Source organism: Pipistrellus hanaki, assembly GCF_964339955.1.
Source record: "Pipistrellus hanaki genome assembly, chromosome: 5".
In the NCBI taxonomy this organism is placed as follows: Eukaryota; Metazoa; Chordata; class Mammalia; order Chiroptera; family Vespertilionidae; genus Pipistrellus; species Pipistrellus hanaki.
This window is the reverse complement of record NC_140507.1, coordinates 52376053-52392951: the sequence shown is the minus strand read 5'-3', so window position 1 is coordinate 52392951 and position 16899 is coordinate 52376053.

Here is a 16899-nt window from a genome sequence, read left to right as displayed (position 1 = left end):
TGTAATCATGGAGTAAGTACCAGTGTGGATCAAGTTCCCAAGAGAAGAAAGAGAAAAAGGATCCAGTCTAGAGCCAAGACAGGGCTCTCCCCTGGTAACCACTGGCTGACATCCTCAAAATACCCTGTTGGGGTGGGATTGGAAGTCATCACCACCACCACCATCATCATCATCATCATCTTCATCATCATCATCATCATCATCATCAAGAGCTGATTATTCTAAGTGTTTAACATACATTTCTCATTTAATTTGCAATAGTCCTACACATATAAAGTAGGACTATTATTATCCCTATTTTACATATGAGGAAATCGAGGCTTAGAAGAGTGAAGTAATTTGCTCAAAGCCAACACAGAGAGTTAACACCAGAGCAATCTCCTAGTTATACCTGTCTGATCTATCACCACACCCCACTTGCAGGACTCGGTCCAGCCCAGTGGAAGTGTAGACATTGAGGCTGGGGCCAGGCCAGGATCCTGAGACCGAGGGAAGAAGGAGGGAAGGAAAAAGGGGCTCTCCACTAAATCTGAGAAGCTCACAGGTGTCCCATGGCAGGCCTTACAAACTCGGTGATGGAAAATAGCCGCACAGGATGGTCTAAACATAAAAATTCCTAAGTAGATCATGGTGGGTAGTCACGTCCTGGCCTGTAGCTGCCTTGATAAAAGGTCAATCTTTATCTTAAGCGAGTCCTGCCTACTATCTTTGTGCATCTCGGTCAACAAACCTTTGAAATGTCAGAGTAATTTTATTTTCCAGAACCCCTTGGAGGCAGAGCGGCAGCAGGCACCAGAGCACAAGACCACTGTTATCTTGTTGCCCGTATACATCTCTGTGTGCTGTAAATGTGGACTGGCAATTATCCTGTACCCACCAATGCAAAAGAAGTATGTATTTTTCCATTCTGCCTCTGACCCAATCCTAGAGATTTCCAGCTCTGCTTCTTCCCACCTCCTTAATCTACCATCTGTAGATTCCATGTAATCTTCCTTACTTACATTTTCTCCTTTGATCCTTAATGCATGAAAAGAACCCTAAAATTACCATTCAGCAGAGCATTTTCTCAATCTGCTGAGATCTTGCTTACAGGCATACTGTCAAAATTTGGACTCAGGCAACCTGTTAGAAAACTTTCCTACAGGTTTCATTGTTCTATTCTCAACAAAGGGAGCAGGGTCTGAGGGTGAGGGCAAGATCATGACTAGTTCGTACTTCAGGTCTACATCCTGGCCAGGCAAGGTCACCAGCTTGTCAGTGGCAGAGCTGCACAAGAACTTTTCCAATGTTTTTCCAGAACTTTTCCAATGTTTTTCCTGGGCTTTTTATTATTTAAAACTCTTTTTATTTTAAATATACTTTTATTCATTTCAGAGAAGATGGAAGAGAGAGAAAGAGATGGGAACATCAATGATAAGAAAGAATTGTTGATCGCCTGCCTCCTGTACAGCCCACTCAGGGGAGCCTGTCCACTGAGCATGTGCCCTGACTGGGAATAGAACCGTGACTTCCTGGTTTATAGGTTGCTGCTCAACCACTGAGCCACGCTGGCCAGGCTGTGTTCTGGGCTTTGGTAACAGAATTAAATTAATGGAGGCTTGGCATTGCCGGGATGGGTTTCACATTAGTGCAGTGAGTACACAGAGGGAAGACGGGCAAAGGGCACTTGGGGGTGTCAGGGCTGGGAAAACTTTCCCTTTACCCCTTTAGTTCCTCTGGCTGGTCCAATAATTCAAATGATATACAGCAGATTAACAGGAGAAAATAAAATTTGTGGCCATGGGGAATTCACATGAGCATGAAAACTCCAAAGATAGGCAAAATGAGGCATATCCCCAGAAGTAGATAGTATGTCAATTTGGACCAAGGAAGGGGAGGTAGGCATTTCACAAGTAGATAAGGAAAAGGCAATATTTGGATAACAAATTATACCAGGGCCACTCAGAAACATGGGGACCCAGGGGGAATCTGGTGAACAGATTTTGTTTGGATCCTTCCTGCCGGCCACATTTAATTCTTCTGTGCTAAGGTGAATAGCTAAGGTTCCTTTCTGAAGCAGTTTTTTCTAACTGAATTCCTTTAGGGAGGAAAAGGCGACAGTCAGAGGTTCTTTCTGAGTCTCTTGTTTCTCTAGAGCTTGCTTGAAGTCAATATTCCAAAAAACAGATTTCAGGGTGGCAAAACTTTAGTGACTCCTCTAGGAAGGGAAACTTTCTTTTTCTTTTTAGTTTTAAGATATTTTTATTGACATCAGAGAGGAAGAGAGAGGTAGAAAAATCAAATGAAAGAGAATCACTGATGGGCTGCCTGACCCCATCTGGGGATTGAGCCCACAACCTGGGACCTTTCAGCTGGTAGACTGATGCTCTATCCACTGAGCCAAACCAGCTAGGGCTAGGATGGGAAACTTTCCAACTGATGCTACTTCAAGTTCACTGATTCCACTTAAAACCTCAAAGGAGCCTGATGGGATGTGTTTGCGCTTTATAATAAAAGGAAGAGATGGCTCAGAATCAAATACTGCAGTGCCAGAAGAAAATGCCTTGTTATGTGAAAGACACGCTGGGGAAGAAGAGAGAGAAGACTGCTTTCTCAAATGAATGAACCAATCACACGTTTTCAGAAACCCTAATTCACTGCCTTTTGCCTGAGGGATCCCTAAACCCCCCCCCCCCCCCCCCCGGAAATTTTTGGAAGTGCCAGTCAGAATTCAGCTTATGGGAGTGACACAGATAAAATCAAAATGTGGAGTTATGATGGCTCCCAAGCCAACCTAAATGGCTTTCATGAATATTTGCCAGTTGCCTGCTACCAATCCCTCAACTACTAAGTGAGCCCAAAGCAGAATAACTTCTGTTTCTCATGTTGGGAATGGAAAGCCAGATTCCCAAACAAAAACAGTTTAATTTTTTAACATGTGTACCTTGCAACAAATTTCATCCCTAACCTGTGCTAAGGTGAAGGCAAGTAGAAATCATGACTGTTACTGACATTTTAAAAAAAATTACGTATAATCCATCTGGCACTTCATAAAGGATCAACTTTCTTCCCTGAGGGCTCAGAGACAGCCTGGACTAGAAGTGCGGGAGACCTGAAAGGGTCACATTCTTGTCTTCACCCCTCCCCTTCCTCCCTCCTTACCTAAGTCCCACCCTCTCTCACAGCCCAGCTCCATCCCTATCGCCTCAATGGGGCTTTCCCAGAACAGAAACTCAACATGATTGCTTCTGTGTGACCACAGACTCAGAAATGAAAGGTGGGTGAGAAGGTTGAACAGTGGGTACCTAATGGATTGGGAAAAGGTCTACTTTTCAGCATAAATGTTATTTTTTAAAATATATATTTTTATTGACCTTAGAGAGAGAGAAACATAGATGAGAGAGAAACATCTTTGACAGCTGCCTCCTGCACAACCCCACTGGGGATAGAGCCCGGAATCTGGACTCATGACCTGGAATCAAACTGTGACCTCTTTGTTCGTGGGCCGACATTCAACCATGAAACCATGCTAGCCAGACGGTAAATGTTATTTTGATTTTTTTGAAAAGATCACTTTAACTGATACCTTGGTGACATTTTGATGGTAAACATAAGCAGATAGAGACTCTACAATCCCATAACATTTTGTTCTATGTGGCCATCAAATGATCCAGAACTTTCAAAGTCCTAAAATGCACAAATCCCTAAAAATATATTTGCAGACTTCTAGAGATTTTTGGACTATAACTTGGATCACATTTTAAAATCCCACTGGCATCAGGGATTCCAGGAAAACTCATTAGTGGTTTAGGGACCATTAGGTTCACATAGACAATGTGACTGCTGCCCCAGGGGCTGAGCAGCATGGGGTCGCTCGCTCTCCCTGTAACCTAACTCCACTGAGCTGCTTGGCAGGTCAAATGTCTTCCTGTGGTGACACCTCCACCACACAGGCACCCTTTTTATGCCTCCCCTTTCTACAATTTCCACCGCACTCAGACTGGAATAAAAACTCCCACCTAATTCCACACAAGGAAGTAAAAACAAGCCAGATTCACAGTGTTACATGAGCCTAAGTAGTGCTGAGTTTGTCTACCTTCAAGCTGGAGAATCTTATTTGTGGTAATAAAAGCAATTATCTCCCCAAGGTATTGCATTTCTCAGTGTCATGCCTCTCTAGGGAAAAACCAACCAACGGAAAAGGCCTTTCTTCCTATGTTTATGCACGTTTTCTATGCTCAGGATTAAAATAGTTGGTATTTAGTTTAACTGCCCTCCCAGCAGAAGGATCATGGAATCGAAGGCTTGGTAAAAGGAAAGAGAACCAGCCCTTCGCCTAACATAGCCACTTCCAGGAATTCATCGTCCCGCCAGTCTATATGCTCCATTATTGGAAAGGGGAGAAAAGTTCTGCCTTGAGAAATGTGTTTGCCTTAACCAGACCTCATACATGACTGTTTACTCCATTAGTGTCAATACAACCATCTTCACATACATGACTGCCTACTCCATTAGTGTCAATACAACCATCTTCACTCTTCTGTGGGCCTATGTGCATAGGTGTACATGCACGCACGCACACATACACGCATGCACACACACTCACATGCAGACTTTCTAAAACAGATTTCATAAAAGGAGGTCTTTTCAAGATTTTTGCAAGATCTCTTTTCAACGACCTAGATGACTGAAGTATTCAAAAGAACTAAATAGTGTTTTGGGTGCTATTAACTTTGACCTTCTCTGACATACTAGTCAGAAAGACTTTGGTAGGCTTTCCATAAAAGGTTCTGGGCATTCAACATATTTAATGAGAAATAGCAAGTCAGCTCCTTAGAACATCTGGTTCTCCAATACAAATATACAATGTACCATGAAGGTGAGTGTGACGAGCTGTGTCTGACCTTGATGTTTGGGGTAATAACCTCAGAGCCAGGGAGATGGCAATATGACAGGAAGAGAGAGGTTCAAGCAGGTCTTATTCTGTTCCAGGCCCTGGTGCATCTCTGCCTCCCAAAGTCAGGAAGTGGGACTCTTTGGCTCAGGTTCAAAAGGTTGCGAGATGGAGCCATCATGGGAAGGAAATGGTAGTGTGGGAGAACAGCTTGACCACTCTGCAGCCTAAATGAGATTAGGTTTCTCTCATTATTTAAAATTCTGGTGATGGGAAGCGGAGAGTAATGCCACAATTCAGGAAGCAGTTTATAGGAGTAGAGAATCTGAGCTAAAAAAAAAAAAAAAAAAGAAAAAAGAAAGAAAGAAAATCTCTATGCCTACCACGCTTTTGCCCAAATGTAGTGACCAAGTGGTTTACATGCTAATAAATAGCTTTAGACTCCATGGTCTCTTTTTTTTAATTTTTAAAATATTTTTATTGATTTCAGAGAGGAAGGGAGAGGAAGAAGAGATAGAAACATCCATGATGAGAAAGAATCATGGATCAGCTACCTCCTGCACATTCCCTACTAGGGATCAAGCCCACAATCCAGGCATGTGCCCTGACAGAAAATCAAAACTGTGACCTCCTGATTCAACCACCTAACCACACTGGCAGGGCTAGTCTTTATTTTTAAAATGGATTCTCAATCTATAGCAAGTGTCTTTGGCAAGATTGCAAATTCAAGAACAACCGACTATGGAATGAGTGCTCCACATATAGTTAATATCTTACTATTTTTTTCATCATAAAACTAATACAGAAAAAAAAAATAGATGAGAAAAATTAAAATCCTATCCAGTTCCTTAGCTTTCTCATCTCTGCTTCCTGGTCAGGGAGCTGCCTCGGGCTCTCTAGCCATCAGAGTGTGCTGGGCTGATCCCACGGGCCCCGGACCAAGGTGTCTGGTGGGCACGAGATCTCCTCTGGCTCTGCCAGGGAAGCTGAGTCAGAGCCCTGCCCGGGCCTGCCTCTCCCACCCGCGCTGGGCCCCACATGGCAGCAGCAGGTGACTGTGGCTCCTCTGAACCACGTAAAGAAAGACTTCATTGTAGATTGGATTTTGATCCCAAATTCAAATTGGGCAACTCCCTCCTCTTTCCTCACTCCCTTGCATTCTTTGGTCTCTGCCTCATTCATGTTTTAAATCACACCAGCTTGCTACATTGGATGAAAGAGTTCTCCTATTCTCCGAACCCTCCTTGATAGTCTTCCAAGAGAGGGGGGCAGTGTGATGAAATGGCTAGAGCACAGATGGTGAAGTTGGAAAAATCAGAATTTAAATCCAAATTTTGCTGTGCAAACCTGGGCCTTTGTTTCCTTATCAGTAACCCGGGCCTAGTCATTGTGAACTAGGGTGAACAGAACTCAGCTCCTTGTCCGGGACACAGTGGGCTTCCACAAAAGATAGCTACTAACACAGATACTAGAAAACGAAGGCTGGTCCCTTGATATCCCGAGCATTTCAGCTTTGAGCTTAGGCAGTATTTCCCTCTGCACATTAAAGTCATCTGGAGAGCTTTGAAAAACTGATGGCCCGGCCTCCCTCTGGCCCATTACGTCAGATTCTCTGCGGGTGGGGCCCACGTATCAGTCCTGTGTAAAGCTGCCCCAGTGATCCACTGTGTGGAAAAGTGAAGAAGCACTGGCAAGGGAGCTGCATGATAACCCGCCAGGGCAGGTCTGCTGCAGTACAAATACTCAGAGGGAAGCCCCCTTACTCCCCAGGGTAATTACACAGGACAGCATACAGTCCAGAGACAAGATGCCCAAATGCCAGGCGGCTGGGAGCCAATGAAAGTATTTCCAGCCGAAAAGGGGCCCAGCCCTTCCAGGGGCCTGTGGCCTCCGAATCCCCCCCTGACCCTGTGGGCAAGAGGAAGGGGCTCAGTTTCCCTCTGCCCAGGCAGGGACCAGGCTCTGCTCTGCCCTTCCTGTGAAGGCCACGGCTGCCTGTTTCTAGCGAATAGCCATGGGCCCTGCCTCCCTCACCTCGGACGCCTCTCTGTGCCGCTGTTTCTATTTTCAGACCTCAGGCTGCATTCATAAATAACCTCCGGGAATACTGAGCAGGCCCCAGTGCTGTGTACCTTTCCACTCAGGAAACAGACAGGGAGTTCAACAGGCCCAATATCCGCTAGTCCCCACAGGCTAAGTATACCGATGACACATATTACAAAGAAAAAAGCAAAACAGGCTGCTCTGGGTTGGACGGGGAGTCCCAGGGGAGGGGGTTTCCAGAGGCCACCAGCACCCTGCCCTCCCTGCTTTTCTGACGGTGGGAATTGTGCTCCGGCCCCTGAATCCACGGGGAATTTCGGATTATGGAATATGAGTGGCTCTTCCTCAAGGGCCAGTGGCAGAGAAGAGGGTGGGAAAATGGGTAGCAAAGCAGAAAAAGAGAACAGGAACTAAGAGTGTAAAGAAGGGCACTCTGGCCTATAGAGTGAACCTGGGAAAGGAAAATGGAGAACGAACCGCTTAAAAAAAGAAGATAAGGTGGAATGGGTTAAATACAAGTGAGGAAAGGATGCTGAACAGAATTTTATTATTATTATTTTGATCATGGAGTACCACACTGATGGTATTTTTTTCTATATAAAAATATTTAATGAACATAGTTTTCTTAACAACAAAGAATTTTTTTTTTTTTAATTTGGAAAAGGATAAGATTCCAGGTGGGATTATAAATGGGTACAAGGACTTTGGAAAAGAGTCTGGCTGCCCATACAGCACAGTGAGCAATCCCCATTTGGGGAATACCCCTGGGCGCAGAGGTTTGCCAGATGCACAGACAGGGTGATGGTGAAGTCACTGTTCTCACAGCCACAGCCCCGGTCCAGGGAGGGAGAAGGGACGAATTGTGGGAAGGAACTACAGCTGCAATCATTGGCAAAGATGAACCTCCCAAGCATAATATTGGAAAACAGCACCAAGGACAAGTGTCACTAAAATGACAGTTTTATTCCACTTATACAAACACCCCCTAAAAAGCAAAATATTGTTTAGTGATAATCATATATGACAAAATTACATAAAATACACACACACACCAAAAAAAAAAAGGTAGTAGTTTTTACCTCTGGAAGGAGGGACAAGGAGAGGGGAAGATAAGGAGAGTTACAATCTGGAATATTCTGTTTATCAGCTGGTACTATGTCTATTTTATTACTCTTCTTTAAACCAGACAAATGCATTAAAAAAAAAACCCTCATCTTATATGTAATATATTTTATAATAAATAAATAAAAACATGAAGGGGGAAGATGGTGAACTAGTAAGGAAAATCAGGGAGAAATAAGAGAAAAGAGGAATAGAAAGGAAATGGTGAAGAGAAGAAAGCCATTCTGGGGGAAAGACAGCAGTCAGACTTTGGTCTGAGCTGCAAAAGCACACCCAGTAGCTGTTAGAGGCTGCGTGTTATTGTATCAGAAGATGGTGCTCCCCAGGCCTCACCCTCCATTCACCGTCCTCCCCTCTCTATGCTCCAGCTGGTGATGTCATTCTCTCCCCCTTTTTTATAATGGAGCTAACATTTTTATTCCCTTTCAATAAAATAATTAATGTCAATTAGCGATTACTAAAGATATATATTTATTTGTTTATTTGTTTATTTATTTATTTATTTATTTATTTATTGTTTAAGTTATTACATATGTCTCCTTTTTCCCTGATTGGACCTCCCTACCCTCTCCCCCCCCCCTCACCGCCACTCCTGCCCCCCAGGACAAGCCCCCACTGCATCAGTGTCCATGTCCATTGGTTATGCTAATATGTATGCATACAAGCCCTTTGGTTGATCTCTTATCCATTCCCCACCCCTGTCACCTCCCCTGCCTTCTCTCTGAGGTTGGACCATCTGTTCAGTGCATTCTCTCCCTTTTGACAGTCACTGATGTGCTGATGATGACCACAATTCTACCTCTAAATAAGTCACCCTCGTTGAGCCTTAGACTCTTGCTACAGACTGAAGGTTTGTATCCCCCTCTCCCCCAACTTCATATGTTCAAACCTAATAAATGTGATGGTATTTGGAGATAGACTTTTAGGAGATGATTAAGTCATGAGAGGAGAGCCCTCATCAATGGGACTAGTTCCCTTATAATAGAGGTTCCAGAGAGTTCCCTCACCCCTTCTGTGTGTGAGGACACAGGAAAAAGACAGCAGTCTATGAACTGGAAGGTGGGCTCTCATCAAACACAGACTCTCGTGGTGCCTTGATCTTGGACTTGAGAAATAAATTTCTGTTGTGTATAAGACACCCAGTCTGTGGTGTTTTTATGATAGCAGCCTGAACAAACTAAGATAGCTACTATATCTAACTGCCTATTGGATATCTTTACTTGGCCATCCACACAGACACTCCAACTCAAGCACATTATATTCCCTTTCACAATGCTCTTTCTTCGGTGATCTCCTCCCGCCCTAAATGGCACTACCACCCACCCAGTGGCTAGAATCATAGAAGTTACCTGGTTTCCTTCCCCATCCTCTATTCTACTTGTATAAACTTTTGAACTTTAAAAAAATATATTTTATTGATTTCAGAGAGAAAGAAGAGGGAGAGATAGAAACATCAGTGATGAGAGATAATCATTAATTGGCTGCCTCCTGCACACCCCCTAATTGGGAATCAAACCATGACCTCTTGGTTCATAGGTCGACACTCAACCTCTCAGCCACATTAGCTGGGTCATACAGACTGAACCAACAGATTACTCAAAACAATAGAAGCAAGATTTAGTCCACATGTTTAGAATAAAATAGATATATTTTAAAGCCTAATAGTTTAATATTTAGAAACATACTGAACACAATGGTATATATATGTTAGATTATCTGTTATAAAATATTAGAGAATGTTTTCAAACCATGAAAGTTTAAATAATTGTACATGAAAGAAAGAATAATGACTTAGTTCAATATTCCTCACATACCTCTCAACTCTGGTGTTAAGGGGAAATGGAGTCACATGTCTCTCTCCTGTGTCCCCATAATTTCCTTGGAATACCTCCACCACCACATCCACTATATTTACCTACTTAAGTGTTTGTCTCCCTCAAAAGACTATGAACTCTTGGCAGGGACAAGTAAAATGCCTGCAGTATAAGGTTGTCAGGAGATTCAATGATATAATATGGTAAAGTATCTAGAATAGTGCCTGGCATATCGTAAGGACAGTATAAATACTTGTATTTGTACAAATACAAATTATTTTTGGTGGCCTAGCAAAGTGTGTATTTTATAGAGGTTGCAACTATCTCATGAATTTAAAAAGTGAATGAAGGAAATGAGTTAAAATTCTAGTTACTATGATATACATGTCTCCTAGTAACAGCTACAAATTATAGTGAAATTCTCTATTTGTATATTGCTCAGGGATTCCCAAACACAAATCAAATCTCATTATAATAAACCTGAAGACCCTGTAATTGCTGTTGTAAGTAGGCCACCAGCTGGCACATGGACATGTTTTGCTATATAGAGTTTTTATTGTTGTTGTCATTATAATTACATGTGTTGTGATTGAATTTAACTAAGAACTCTTCTACAGCATGCATATGTTCACAAAACCCAGGAGAATTTAAAGGAAGTATATAGGACCATAACCTCATGTCCATATTTTTCTATAAAAAGAACTACCTTGCATGCAGCAATTTCCAAGATGCCTCAAGGGACTGAAACTTTTAGTTTCTGACCTGGCATGACTCCAAGAAGATAATTTCTGGTTTTAAACATTGTCCTGCTTTCTGACTCCTGCAGGGCCTGCTCCTTGTGCCTGAAGTCTGGTTCTGAGGGAAGAGAAAGAAGAGGCATTTTAAAATAGGATTTTGATCCCGGAAGTCCTATTGCTTAACAAAATAAGTTAAATTAACTAAAAATAATTTAGGAAATTTAGAAAAAGCAACATCACACAAAACTAACTCCTCCCCACCCCCCAAATGGAATTCCAGGATGTTGACTGACACAACATCTAACTGGTTCAATGAGACTTGTTCGTTCAACAAATAACCAATCCATGTGACTTACTGTGCTCGCAGTAGGGGTGGCACAGTGACCAAGGCACAGCCCCTGCCCACCAGGAGTTCTCAGAGGGAGAAAGCCACAGGGAGGCAGACCATTACAATGCCTTTCACCAGGCTCCCTCAGGGACAAGCTGGGGAGTACAAAGGGGTACCTGTCATCTACAGTTATAAGTAAAAACCCATCGGGGCCTCCCAAAGAGCTTTGCAGCTAATCCCTTCTCAGATTTGCCCAGAATGTTTCAGAATAAAATGCAAACCTTTCCCTCAAAACCACACAGAACAGAACAAAACCCACACCTAATCATCTTACTGAGATGTCTTCCTAGATTTGAGTTGGTGGCCATTTGCTGCTTCAAAGCAAATAGACTTAAAAGCTTGCCTCAGTTTTCCCTATTCACACAAGTGTCTGATCTTGTTTCTATCCTTGCTTCATTATTTGCTGTAATAATAACTTGTGGCAGTGAGTTCTCCTGGGTTACTATTCACTGTGAATGGGAAGGACTCTTTTATTTCATTGGTTTAGATTCGTGTGGGAACCATTATGCCCCTGTTAAGAGAAAAGCTAAGTGTTAAGCTGGTTAATAGCAACTAAAAAGGGGCCTTTTTAACACACGGATCTTCCCTGAGCCAATGAGTAGGACACTCTGCTGGGGATACAGATGGGAAAGAGGGTCAGAAGTTCTGGCACCTGGTCCCCAGTCTGTCCCCTTACACAAGTCATTTCAATCATGTAACATCTTCACCTATAAAAATAAAAGAAATGTATTTTAAAAGGCCACCTATTGGGCTGGTGTACTGCAGAGAAGCCCCTTCCTCTTTGAGGTTACAGCTCACCTGCCTGCCTGCCTGATCACCCCTAACCACCTCTGCCTTGGCCCCTGCCACTGCAGCTTTGTCCGGAAGGACGTCCAGAAGACATCCGGTCTAATTATAATATTACCCTTTTATTAGTATAGATGATTAGTATAGATAACTGTAGATTCATAGGCAGTTGTAAGAAATAATGCATACAAGTATCAGGTACCCTGTACTCAGTTTTCTGAGTAAGAATGGTAACATCTTTCAAAACTATAGTACAATATCACAACCAGGATGTTAACATTGATATGGTCAATGATATAGAACATTTTCATCACAAGGATTCCTCTTGTTTCTCTTTAATAGCCATACTCACTTTCCACCTGCCTGCATGCCTTTCTTAACTGCTGACACCCACTAGTCTGTTCTCCATTTCTACAATTTTATGATTTCAAGGATGTTACATAAATGGAATTGTAAAATATGTAACCTTTGGGATTGAGTTTTTAAATTCAACATAATTCTCTGAAGATTGATCCAGGTTTTGTAATGTATCAATAGTTGATTGATTATTTTTATTGCTGAGTAGTATTCCATTGTATGAACGTACAATAGTTTGTTTAGCCATTCTCTCACTGAAGGACACCTGGTCACTTTCCATCTTTGGCTATTACAAATAAAGCTGCCATACACAGGTTTTTGTGTAAACATAAGTCTTTGTTTCTCTGGGATAAGTGCCCAAAAGTATAATTGCTGGGTCATATGTTAGTTTCATGTTTTGTTTTTAAAGAAACTTCCAAACTGTTTTTCAGTGGCCGTTTCAAATATTGAACTTGTCTTATATTTCTAGATAAACCATACTTAATCAGAGTATATAATTTTTTAATATACTGCTATATTCTATTTGATAATATTTTTAAGGATTTCTTTGCATGTATATTCAAGAGAAATATTGGACCCAAAATTTTTGCATACTCTCTTTTTCTGGTTTGGGATCAGGGTTATACTAGTTCCATAAAATGAATTGGGATGTATTCCTGTCTTCTGTTTTCTGAAAGAGATTGAGTAGAATTGGTATTCTTTTTTAAATTCTCCAGTGAAACCATAAGGTCAGCAGAACTAGCATCATCGTCGCCAGGGTTGATACCAGGCTGCCACACACACAGTTGTGCTGGCTGCTAAGGTAACCAAGTGCTCTGTAAAAGCTGCTGCCTTCAACCTCCAAGGACTCCCTTCTCCCCCTGCCACCTGTCCCTCCATGTCCTAATGATCCTGCAGCTGAAAGTTTAACACGAGGCCAAGATGGGGCCTGGCTGGTGTCAGATCTAATGCCCAAGCCCTCCTGTCTGTCAAATGCCTTGACTGCCACCTTTTAATCTTCCTCATGAGACGCTGAGGCTCCAAGAGCAAGTGACCTGCTCACGGTCTCCAACCCAGGATTTCAGGGTCCAAACACACGGATCTTCCCTGAGCCAATAAGTAGGACACAGAAGTATGGGCAGTGGGGCTGACAGAGGGCCCTCTGAGGCCTCCCCACATACCCTGCTGGTCTCTTCTGCCCTTGTCTGTGCCTGGACACCTGCTATTGCTCCAAATCACTCAGACACCCACCTGCAGAGCTTCTCCAGGAACCTCTGGCCCAGCTGATCTTCCCTGTCTAAACTTCCCCGCAACACACCTCCCCAGCCCCTCACTCACACGAGCTTTTTCTTTGAGTGGAGGGCTCTGTCATAAAGCATGCCTGTATGGTTCATGTGGCGCCTCTAAGAGCACATGCTCCTTGAGATGAAGGGCCTTCATATACTCCCAAACCACTTGGACTGCCATGTTGTGCACACAACGGGTTCTCTGAAGCCCACAGTGGTCTTGGCGGGATTGGCAGGTCGCTAGAGACTGCACGAATGGCCTACACAGGAAGATAGTCTCTCTGGTCTCTGCTCCTCTCTCCTTCCTGCTGGCTCCCCACCCATTAAGGCTTCTTCCATGGACACATCCAAGAGACAAGAGATGTCTGCCTCCATATCCGCTTCTCAGGTGCCCACAAACATGGAAGGAAAGGTTTCTTCGGGAAAGGTGTGTGATTGGTGCATGCTCACTTCCCGGACCATTTCTTAGGACATGAGTACTTCACAGCAATTTAAAAAATGACATAACCTTTGATGAGCTAGTTGGAAAGTGGAACTAAGTGCTGCTCTTTGACTCTGACCCGCTGAGATCACCTGGGTTGGCGAGCTGCTGGGAGAGTAACCAGGCCGGCTGCACAGTGTGGAAGGCTCTGGCTGTGCGGCCTCACGGCCCACGATGGCCTGTCTCAGCCGCCACAGCCGCTTCCAGAAAGTACTTCATGGCATGCTCTGAGAACACGGCAGCTCACCCGGTGGATGAGCCTGAGGTCGGTGAGGCCTGCCCCGCTAGGAGAACACTGACCGGTGGCCCTGGCTGGGCAGGTGTGTGAGGGGACAGTGTGGGGTGAAGAATTCCCTGGACCTGACTTGGGGTGTTCAGTCTCCCTGCTCCCTGCCCCTCCCGGGCCTCCTCCTGCTCTGTCCCACCGGCTGCTCCTTCAAGGGGCTTTGAAGTAAAACGTGTTTCCCCCATGCTCAGAATTTAGACGTTTCCTGTGAGTGGCCAGCTACGCACGTCGACATACAGTGTGCTTCTTTCTCGAGAGAGACACTGTGAGAAGGTGGAGAGGAAAGGGAGAGGATTAAACACGACAAGGAAAGAGAAAGGGGGAAGAGACTGTGAGACAAGGACAGGCCACGAGGAGCCCGGGCCACCCGCCAGCTCAGGCCGTGCCCGCCAGCTGTCCGTCAGCACAGGAGGGCCCCGGCCTGAGGAGGCACCACCGTGGGGACGGCAGACACTCTCTGTGAGGACAGGACACCTCGTGGGCCCGGAACCTCCTTGTTTGCTTTCCTACGACTTCCACAAGAAAACGGCCCAAAGCATAAAACTCACTCTTTGCTGCCGTCAAAGTGGAGACGTTGAGGTGCCCAAGGACACGTGTTCTGGCACGAGGGGCTGAGGACACCTGAGGGCCCCAGAGCCCAGGGCCCACTGACAAAGCCTCTCTCTCTCTCTCTCTCTCTCTCTCTCTCTCTCTCTCTCTCTCTCTCTGGCCTTTTCTCAGACAAGGCCATCCCCTCGGGCAACATGGGGCCCTGGTGCAGCTGGAGGTGTCAGCAGGCTGGGTTTTGTGTCCCTGAGTCCCTCAGGCCTGGGCCGGGCCTGCCCCCGCCCCTCTCTGCACTCTCCTTTGCTCTTTTCGCAGGGACGACAGTTGGGAGAATTTTATGTAACCGTGATGGCGGCTGGCTACCACGTGGAGAATGAAAAACCAAACCAAACAAAATCTCTTTACTTTTTTCCTTTTGTAAACATTTCATCCCCCACGGGCTGGGGAGCTCTAAGGAGAGCAGTGTTTCCAACGGTAATTACATCTTCCAGAGAACGGCAGCGCTGTGTCTGAGTCTGCAAGGCCCAGGGAGCTGTTGATTTTGTGCGAGCCACACCCACTGTGCAGTTCCCCGGCCTGGAGGACCAGTGTCCAGGACACCCCCTCCCCCACGCACCGCCACGCTCCCCCCACCCCCACGCCAGGCCCGCGCCTCCCTGCCCTGAGCGGGAGGCATGACAGGGCGCTGCCTGGGAGGGCTCCTGGACGGGGCACCCGCTCTGCTACCCACCCAGCCGTGGGCGGCCCAGGTGGGAAACAATACCTTCTTTCACAGGAGGCAGGTGGTTCCATTGCAACACAGAGTGAGAGGAGGCAGGCCTCGCGGTGAGAGGCTGTTCTGGAAAGGGGAGGAAATGCGTTTCCAGAGGGACAGGCCACCAGGTGCTGTCGATGCGCCCAGCCCTCACACCACTCCGGGGCTGGCAGCAGCTGGGACACTGCGGCATTGCTTAAGCGGTCGTTAAAATGCCAATGTGTCCTGGTTCTGGGTGACAAATAGCGGCTGTCCCAGCCTCGCCATGTCCCAGCCTCCTGGGCCTCCCATGGCGAGGTCACCGTTCGTTCCCATGGCCCGACTCCTAAGGATTCCTATCAGGGCCTGCAGGAATGTGCTCGCCCCCACCTGTCGGTGCTGTCAGCCTGATTGTCAAACCTCACCCACCCCCACGCCAATCAGAATTAATTGCCTTCCCGAGGAGGCGCACTCGCCGGGCATTCTCCACATTCTTTAGCATTATTTCTATGTTGTGCACTTAGGTGCATTCAGGTCTGTTTTCCCCTTCCCAGGAACCTCTCACCCAGGGTCCCGCGGTGCCTAGGATGGACTGGCTGCCACCACCTGCATGGTTGTGAAGTCCATCTCCATTAGGGTTGGCTTGGCAGTGGGGAGACAGGGTGAGACGAGGCCCATGTCTGTGTGGGCACGGGCTGGTAGGGCCTGAGGGGGCACTTCTGCCACCTCTGCTGATCTGAATGCAGAGAATGAAGATGGGTTTGGGTGGAGGGAGGGAAGCCACATGGCAGGACAGCCTGGCATCACAGTAGCCAGACTGGAACGGCAACAGGCCTCACCCAGGGCTCGGCTCTCCCATCAGGCTATTTGGCTCTGCTCACAACCGAGGATGCCTGTCGGCTGAATTAGCTTCTGTTCATGGAGGAGACCTGAGGGAAAGCAGTTCTAAGCACATGGTCAGGAGGTACCCCAAGGAGTGCTCTAAGGCAGCCTCTCTCCCCACAAACAAACAGGGCAATCTGGTGTTGGCCTCTCTTTCCGGAGCCTCCAGCCTGGCGATGCTGCCCGTGGAAACAGGACAGTGAAGAAACCAAGAGGATGGCAGTCCTGCCCGGGCGGGCCACGCCTGGGTGGAGCGCACCCAGTGGGGTGGCTGTGGGCCAGCAGCAGGATTTGGGCTCATGGAGTCAGAATCTTACACAATCTGGGGGACACTCTGTTAGAGAAATAACCCTAAATTCCAAGCACAAAACGAGGTACAGGGCCCTGGAAGAAGCCCACCCAAGGAAGGGGCCTGAATGCTACGCCCCATCAGCTTGGCAATGAATGCACCTCCGGTGCAGCATCGTAATAGGCAGGAGGAGGCGTGCATTCGTTTCCTGGGGCTGCGGTGACAAAGTACCATGAGCTGAGTGAGTTCAAGCAACAGAAATGTATTGTCTCAGTTCCGGAGGCTAGGCGTCTGAAT